The sequence below is a fragment of the Myiozetetes cayanensis genome, unplaced genomic scaffold (assembly GCF_022539395.1).
Source record: "Myiozetetes cayanensis isolate MyiCay16 unplaced genomic scaffold, myiCay2020 scf4, whole genome shotgun sequence".
Taxonomy (NCBI): Eukaryota; Metazoa; Chordata; class Aves; order Passeriformes; family Tyrannidae; genus Myiozetetes; species Myiozetetes cayanensis.
In genome coordinates, this window is record NW_026087631.1 from 69,325,871 (window position 1) to 69,335,620 (window position 9,750).

Sequence of the window (9,750 nt, forward strand, 5' to 3'; positions counted from 1 at the left end):
AAGAGCTTCTAGAAGGAGACTTCCAAGGGAAGGTACTAATCACAATTCCTGTATTTGGTATTCACACAGTGCTCTTTTAAACTCGGGGAAAAAAACCTGTTTGAACATATTGCAACAAGCCAAGCAATCTATTGTAAAAACAGGGGCTCCTGGCTGGCTTTCCTGGGAGCTTTTACTCTTTGAATCAGAAAGACCTTATTGATTCTAGAGTCCCACAGCTCTGGCAAGTGAAACAAAACAGATGTCGCCAGAATCTTATGCATTATATTTGACAAAGGGGAAAGTTAGCCCAATTTCATGTGAACATGTACCCAGGAATAAATTGGTTCATAGCAGATGCAGCAGACAGTATCCTCTGTTCTATTAACATCTTTCATCCTCTTAATGAAACACTGGATTTATAGGTTCCTCTTCTCTGTTTTGCAACAGCTTGTCTTATAACCTTGAAAATGTTGGTAAACCTGCCTGCAATACAGAAGCTTTTTTTTTTTTTTTCCCCCTCAAGAATCTTGTGTTTGTTTTGTGTTGGTTTTGGTTTTTGTTTTTTTGTGGTTTTTCTTTTACTTTTTCTTAAGATAGCTTAACTTAGAGCATAAAGTGATCTCATTCCTCTAGTAACCCTATTTAATTTAAAGGTATTAGTGGAATACTGGAATACCAGTGCTTGTGCTAGATGCAGAAATGGATGCAGCCATGAATCCAAAACTTCTCTTGAATGATTGGAAATTGCTGTACTCCAAATGCACATTTCTACAGTGACTTCATGCCTATGGAAGGCCAAATAATAGGAATTCTGGGCTCGGACATGCTTGGAAACACAAATCTTGATCCAAAACCAAGTTATGGGGTTTGGGGTCACCTTTAGGTTTTATCAGAGTTGGGCACTGAAGGTGCCTCCTGCCAGAGTAAACACAGGAGGTGTGGGAAGCAGCTGGGAAGGAGAGCAGAGCCACGTTTGTTAGGGCTGGGCTGCAAACCCAGCTCAGGGCCAGGGTCACTGGGGAGCTACTCAGGGTCTCATGTTGGGCTGGTGGGCAGTTCCACATGATGTATCTGTGCAAGAATTATGGAGCTTGTTCAGTCTTGAGGTTCCAACCCACAAAAAATGGCACTGAAAAAATGGGTTAAATGAACCACAGCTGGTTAAATTAACCCTGCTCTGGAAGAACTCAGGGCAATGCTGCTTCATTCATAAAGTGAGGCAGCTCTTTGCATGCACTGCTTGAACCTTCAAAATCCTGCACTGAGCACAGAAAGATGAATTACAGATGAGAAGAAGGCCTCTGTGGGCCAGGTAGGCTACAGGCTTATTTTCTGTCTCTGTCACAGATTTGCTATGGGATATGGATAAATCCAACAGAGATTACCTAGCTCTCTATGACCCCATGTTTCATCTGGAAATAATACAGCTATCTGCATCTGTTTAAATATAAAAGCCAAGGTGCTCAGGTATTGCCACCAGAGAGCCCAGATAAGTCCCTCAGGCTCTGAGATCTGGATGCAAGTCCAACCACATGCTTTTCCAAACTTCAAGAGGCTTATGTCCCATCACAATTATATGGAGAAAACCACTCAGATTAACTTCCAATGAGAGGTCTCACATACTTCTAGTCCCCAAAAGCCACCTTTAATAGCTTGGAATTTCCTTTTAATTTGATTTTTTCCCCCCTTTCCTTTGTTGTTTTCCTCTCTCGCTAATCACTCAGTAAATTAAACCTCAAATGCTTCTGGATGGAATGAGTTGAGAGATTAGCAATATAACAAACTAAATCAAGTTCAGGAGAATAACTATGCTAAGACAGACCCTTAGCATGGCCAAGCTGTCCTGAGGGTGAGGTGCACCAAGGTGGTTTGAAACGTAACCTGGACCACCAGTCCAGGAACTACCTCACTGGAGAAAAGTCCACGAGTTTTTTTTTTTTTTTTCATCTGGCCTGCTTATGCCCCATGCCTTTTCCATATATCTGTCTGGTTCCACGCTATTACAGATGAGGAAAACCTGAACCATTTGGCACCCAGTCTTTTGGCAAGGACAGCACTAAAGAAACTATCACTGTTTTCACGGCCTCATGCTTTTTGGTGTCTGAAGAGGACTGGAAGTAATTCTAAAAGACAGTGAGGAAAAGCTTAATCAGATAATTGTGATAATGTTATCAGTCTCTAATTGGCTCCACAGAAGAAAATGTCATTATCCCACTAGCTGGTGATAGGCTGAGGTTTCCAAGAAGCCCGGGTGTTTTAGACAACCTTGTCACAGGGGTGTCTGTGTTTTACACCCGGATATATCTGTCATTAGGTAAAGGGTAATGAAAGAGAGAGTGTGGAGAGATGTTTGAGTGAAGTACAATGGCAGGGCTCCAGCCCACAGAACCATTCTGGCAATCCCTTCTCCCAAGTGTTAGCAGGAGAACTGGTCCCACTTTTAGCCTAGCAAATGAGCTTTGCTTGGCAGAAAAAAGAGATGTATAATTGGTGTCAGGCCTGGAAATTTTAGCAAAATTACACCGACTTACAGTTGTGCTAAACTTGTTCACAATGAACACTTGCACTTCCGAGGAGGGGAGGAGAGGGGAGGAGACAGAAGTTCAGCCACTTGAGTTCATGTCTGTGAGGAGATGCTTTCTAGCGTAGGGAAATAAGGCCATGAGAAGAACAGGCTATGCTTCAATCTCATTTCTACCTTGAAAGGTCATGTTTGACTGATAATGTCATTTTCAATCCCTCCAAAGAAAATGTAGGCTGGAACCGACATCATCTTGCCTGAGGGAGCTTTATAACACCTCCTTGGTTTTGTGGCACTCAGCAGTGCATAATGTGAAAACCGGATCAGATGAACACTTACCCATCATCAACAAAACAGCAGGTCTTTCAGATCCACAAGGTGTGACCTGTGATGTTTTCCACACTTTTCTCACCCTGCTTCCACACCAGAGGCCAGCAGAAACCACGGAAAGAGAAGGTAAGACCCCACTCAGACAATGGAATGCTTTCCTACACAGTGTCCCTGTTCATCACATGCAAAGCATGCTGGAGTCTGAGCTCTCCTCTCCCACCGCAGTACTTCTCCTGTCATGGTCCTAGGGTGCTTTGGGTACCACAGCTCTGCTTTTTCCATGACTTTTGGATTTGGCAGATCCCTGAATTGTGTGTTTTGCCTGCAGCTGTAGAAATGCTTTGCGACACAGCAGCTCTGACTCCAAGTGATCACAGCTGGCGCATCTCTTTGAGCTGAATTGGTGAAAGACAGACTAAATGACAGGTTGCTTCAATGCAGCTCTTAGCAAGAACTTATGGAGATTATTATGAAGGAGCTGGAAAGACATCACTGGAATGTGCTTGTGGAGCTGACAACTGAGCGATAGCTTTCTTTGATAACTTTTAATCACTGTGTTTTCTACTTATGCAAATTGCAATAATGCCCTTGATGCTCTGGATTTCTATGGCGTTCAGGCTCGTGGCAATGACATGAAGATTCAGAGCTGGATGCTCGTCCGCCACTCACTTGTCTCTGCATCAAAGATGTGCCACATTTGGTGGTGACACACATTGATTCGTGTGGTTCATGTGTCACCAGAACATGCATTCAGAAAGGAACATCCCACAGAATGCCACTTTGAGAGACTTCATCTTAGTTTCATCATGGTTTAGGGTTTGCTTGCACTGCTAATTGCAGGTGAGCTGCCTCTGTGTGCCAAAGGGAAAAAAAAAAAAAAAAAGGCACATGGGCCTAATTTTTCTTGTACCAAGGTTTCTGCTAGTGCTTTGCTGCAGAAAACAGGCAGAGCAAGGCTGCAGCACTCCACACAAATATGGATGGTGTATCCAGGTGGACATTTCAAAACCAAGCACTTTTTTAAACAAGGGAGCTTCGCAAACTTTATCCTCACCAGGTGACACAACAGGCTTTGTATACCTAAATTACCATACTGGTTTTCAAAAGAGGGTAACAACTCCTAAGTCACTTTAGAAAGCTTTTAAAGTGCCACCAAAGATCTCTGCACAGGCACAGGGCTTGCTGGATATCATGACCTGGAGCAATACCTTCTCATGAGTGACATGGAAATTGCCTATTTATTCCACTCTGGCTCCATCATGGGAGTAGTCTTTATATCACAGTTACTGGCGGTTTGTCCAGCTCAGCCTTCCACGGGTTTCTTTCAAAGATGATTTAATAGGCCTTTGGACCATAATGTTGTTGGTAGACGTGGTGCTATTAGATGATACTGCCACTAATTGAGACTTAATACACCCCCTTGCGCAAAAGAATGTATTGTGGGTAATTTTATCTCAATATTCAATCTAAACTTTCCGTCTCATTACTCCCAACCTTACCTACTTCAGCCACCCTAAGCGATCACTCCGCCTGTTTCCACCTATGATAAAGATGTGGGCAGTATAAATATTCTGCCCCCTGCTCCCCTGCTTGTAATTAGGCCAAGGTATAAATTGAGCTGAGTGTAGGTCACAGGTTGGTCTAAAAAAGAAGGTCGAAAGGCAAAAGGGGAGCTCTATCAAGGCAGCACTAGTGATGAGCTCTTCTCTAAATAAAACTGAGCCCAGCATCCATGTCCCAGTTTATTTTAATCTGCTCTGTTCTTTTTGTTTACGTGCCTCCTTTTTTTCCTGCTTATTGGAATTGATACTAGGGTATGTATACCTGACATTGAGGATATCTGTCTGGCCCAGGCTTTGCAAGGTTTTGGGCAATGTGCTAAAAATTGAATTTTTCTGGCATGACACATGAGCTGTCACTGTTAGTGTTGTTGCAGGGATGTCCTGAACTATTCCAGAAGGTTTTCATGGGCTGTTGCAGAAGGGCAGAAGTCCTGGTATATCCTTCAGGACCCTGGAGATGCCTGAGACACTCCTTGATATCAAGGAGCATTAGAAATCCATTTGTGGGTGACTGAATTGGGATCACTTCCATATCACTTTTACAATAGTAAAAGTGATATGGAAGTGATCCCAATTCAGTAATATTTTCAGTAATATCCCATTTTCAGTAATATTTCAGTAATATCACTTTTACAATAGTAAAAGTGCAGTCTGAATTCTGTCTATGCAAATTGTTTTGTTGTTTGGGGCTTTCTAATGTGTGGAGGATGGGATTGCTTTAACCAGAATTTTCATTCCATGGGAAATTCTGAAAAGGTCAATTTCAAATCGGAACAAAATTGAAGACAAAACCAAACAAACAAGCAACGAAACAAACCCACAAAACCAAAACAAATTAAAAAAAAAAAAAAGAAAATTCTTCCTGGGGAGGAAATGTTCATTCTTATCAACTCTATTGAGTATAAAGCTACTGATAGGTGTAGGAAACAATGTACTTCACTCAAGGAAAACAATCAGGGTTCCAGAGTAAGAACACTGGACTAGGTCAAGTGCTTTTTCCGGTTTCATATATCACAGGTGGTCCTGTGAGAGCAAGCGTAAGTTTAAAAGAAGAGGAAACACTAATAAAGCATTGCTAGATACTGGATGCAAGGCACCTGGAGAAAAGATGAGGCAGAAAGAGTATCCAGAATTCCAACCAAAGGATTCAGGGCTCATGGGGAGCCAGTCCCCAGGGTGATGTAAAGGGTAATTTTTGTAAATCTTTGCAGCTGGCACTGTCCTTTTCTTCTTCTCATGAAGCTCCATCCCTGCCTAAGCCTGGGGTACAGACTGCTGTGACCAGCACAGTGTCACTCCTGAGAGGGGATGAGCTGCTGGTGCAGATACATAATGGTCTGGACAAAACACTTTCCATCCCCATAAAGAGAGCCTTGACACTGTCCATGTGTCGAAAGACGGTGCCCAAAGCACATCAGCCAAACCCCAGGAGAGGATACAGGCTTAGAAGCATCATAGATTGCACAGCAACAACACAACAGGCAACTCAGGACTCTTTTAAACTCACAAACACAGCAGGGGCAAAACCAATTTCAGCAGGGTTTTCCCCAGATGTGAATTTAGCAACAACACATCATTAAACACCCATGGACTGGGGTAATTGCGTGTCTTTATGTGTTGATGCACAGCTACTTCAGTTTCCACAGCTGTGCTCGTGAGCAGGATGGCAGAGGTGATGGGTATGGCTTTCTGCTCCAAATGTCTTGGCCTTCAATGTGGTAAAGGGGTGTGAGGAAGGAGGGGAGAGACTGGCACATGGCATGGAAATCATCCATGGACTATGAACAGCTGTTGAAAAACTCCAGCAAACAGGTTTTTGCATTTGATTCGTCATAGAATCACAGAATTATTTGGGTTGGAAGGGACCTTAAAGCTCATCCAGTCCAAACCTCCCCATAGGTAGGGACACCTTCCACTAGACCAGGTTGCTCCAAGCCCCGTCCAACCTGGCCTTGGACATTTCCATTCGCACTTACGGATAAATCATTTAGGATGTGAGATAACCTGCAAGCTGGACTGTCCAATACTCACCAGATCAGGGAATAATAATGTTCCATCTGCCTTTGTAACCTTAATCCTGCCCTTAAGAGGATAGCTGTCATTCCAGCAGCTTTCATCAAACAAATACATATTTTTATTGTAAATCCTTTTATGAGATTATTTTTCCCTGGCTAAAGGTCAGAGTATATTCTGACAGATACAGGATTGTGAGAAGCAAGGGTTCAAGTAACAGATGCAGCAAATACCTAATCAGTAAATTAAGGATAAAAACAAATCTCTGGTCTTCTGTTATGTGGGAATGATTCCTATCACAGTCAAAATCCACAACGGTCCCGATGGAATCAATAGAGAAATACTAACAACAAAAACAACAGAAATTACTAGAGAAGGCTGATAAAATAGTACAAATCCTTGAAGTCATAGTCCATTTGTCACTGACTTAAGACAGCCAGGAAGAGACTCCAGGCTTAAAAAAAGTACTTTTCCTTGAGGCATCTGCACTCATAGGAAATTCCACCCTTCCTCCCACAGGATCAGGCCGCACAGTGTCATGTGTTTGTCACTTCCAGGACGGATTACTGCAGCTCCTGGCATTTAGTGACGAATGAGGGAACAATGCAGAGAGTGCAGCCGATGCAAACCACTTCTCCCCACTTCCGGGCGGGGTGAAGGAACCCTGAACACGCGAAACCCGGGCACCAAATCTTCCCCTGCAGTTTTCAACACCGGCTTAATGTCTTCATCCCTGTAACATCCTGGAGACACTTTGCAAAGTAGTATCTATTTCCCTCTTATAAACCCCTTAACTCCCCCAACCCCCCCCCACCCCCAGATTAATATCTATCAAAACTATGTTTTAATTCATATTTCATTCATTTAATTGCTTTGATTTGTTTGGTCAGAAAATGTTTATGTCTTCAAGTCAAAGTCTCTTATTTTCACATTCCCTAATTCCTACATTTACCTAAAATTAAGGAAATATAACCAAAAAGAAATACAATGAATTCAACCTACTCCTTGCCCCCATCACTCCCAGTCTACCATTTCGGTGGGAAAAAAAGCAATAAAAAGAATTAATAATACCTGAGTAACCTCAAAGAAAAACATTCATGTTATTTTGAGGGGTTTGGCTAGGACATCAAGAAGTTGATTGGTCACTAAGCTGTAATCCAAATGTAGAACACAAACAGCTCATAAAAACCAGATACCTTAAAAACAAATTTCCAATTTTTTAACTTTTTGCAGAGTATATCCTTATAGAGGTCTTAGTCAGGAAAATTTAAAAAAAAAAAAAAGTGAGATAATAAAAAGAGGTTCTACTTTTTTTTTCTTGCTACATCTCAGCCGCAAAATCCCTCTTATAAGGTGTGAAGGAAAAACCTATTATGAAATAAGAGATCTCCTTACCTCACTGTGGCTTCAACTGCTCAGCAGATCACAAAGAATCTCAGTTTTGGGCTCTGCACTTAGATTAATTTCATTTAGGCTGCTGAATTTCCATTATCAATCTGCTCAAGGGAAGGTGACAACTGGAATTAAGGTTGTTACAACCCTACGTTTAATGTAAGGAAAACACATTTGTACACCTAGGACTAGTCCTTGTCTCTTCATATGTGATCTCACTTTGGATCTGGATCTCTTGTACATTGCCCTGGAGATTGCTGAGCTCCTAGATGAGGAATAACTCCTCTTTTTCCTTGTAAGATCTCATTTTCTTGTGAGGAGCATTGTCACTGGTGAAGGTCACATCTGGTGGCCAACTACCCTGGCAAAAGCACCTGACAGCAAATTCTGTGACCTGCTAAAAGAGACTTCAGAAAAACTGACCCCTTGGAAAAAAAATGATTGAGGATCTCTGAGGCAACCCCAGAAAATTCAGCTTTCAGTCTGAGCAGAAAGCAAGTTGAGCAGTCAAGCAGCGAAAAGGATTTAAATTCACCATGGAGATGCCTTCAGGCCATACACTGCTGAATCCCCACCTGCTCTTTGCTTGCCGTGTTATAGCAAGGAAGGACTTTTTGGTTGGTTGGTTTGGGTTTTTTCTCCTCCTGCTTGTGTTTGTCCAAGGGGTTTCCAAACTGTCCTTTCAGTTCTGGTGTTTTCTGCACAGGCTGCCCCAGCAGGTGCTGGAGCTGGTGCTGGTGACCACTTTCTTTCTCTCTGAGCCTCTCTCCCTCTGTTTTCCTATGAGTCCAGCATACCTCATACCAGGCTCAGATGGAAAGTGCTCCAGAGACAAACTGATTCTGGGGGAAGCTTCTGGCTCATTAAGCAGTTTGTTGTGCTGAGAGCACGACCGCGACGCTGGAAGCGCCCCTGTCTGCCAGCAGCCTTTGCAGAAGGGTCACCACGGACATCCCCATCTCTAAAAAGGGTGAGACAAGCCTTTTTTTTTTTTTTTTTTTCCCCCTGGCCCTCACTTACTCCTGAAAGTCTGTCTGATGAGCACCCCTCCTGTGCTCCCTCCACACCAGGGGCAGGTCTGTCACACCCGGCTGGAAGCTCAGAGCAGGTCACGCTCTTCACTCTGGAGCTCAGGGCTTCAATTGCTCCTGTTTTAGCCAGGATGGTGCCTGACATGTGAGCGTCCCAGCTCTCCACAGCCAAGGCACACAAAAAAAAAAAACCCTGCTGAAGGGTTCCTGGCCCTGGGGTTTGCCATCCACTGTAGACCAAAATATGGGTTGTCGTGAATTGCTGCAAAAACCCCCAGCAGCACCACCCGTTTCTGAGCTTTCGGAGAACCATGAGTTTATTTATGGCTGGGATGTGCCCTTCAGAAAGATTTCTAATGCTGACTGCTGAGTAAGATAGATTTTGGTTTTTTTGGTTGATTTATTTTTGTTTGTTTGTTTTTCCACAACAAAGATTTTCACTGTTGCTGGGGAGGATGTTTCTTGAAAGGATTGTTGTGGTAAGAAATGGCTGCAGCTGGAGTTAGAGCACCTAAAAATAGCTATAATAGAAATAAATTAATACTATCACTCTAGCCATGTAACAAAGTAAGCTTAGGATAGGAGATCCAAGGATTTCACCTTAGACTCCCCTCTTCACCAGACACAGATCACTGACCAAAGTCATGGACCTTGCATGGGACACCATGTTGTTCTGTGGGTTCCTCATCTTCTCCCCACCAAAAGTTCTGAGAACTGAATGCTGTCCCAGCCAGACAGACCCTCCTGTTAAGAGACTCCATCAGGATCCCATTTGACATATAAACTGATGAATTAGCACTTTCCTGTTCCTTTGGTCTCTGTGGGAATTGCGTTAAAACCTTTTCTGTGGTACATCCCCTGGCCCCATCCACACACCTGATTAGACAAGCAGAGAGCATTTCAGATTCTTTAAGAGACA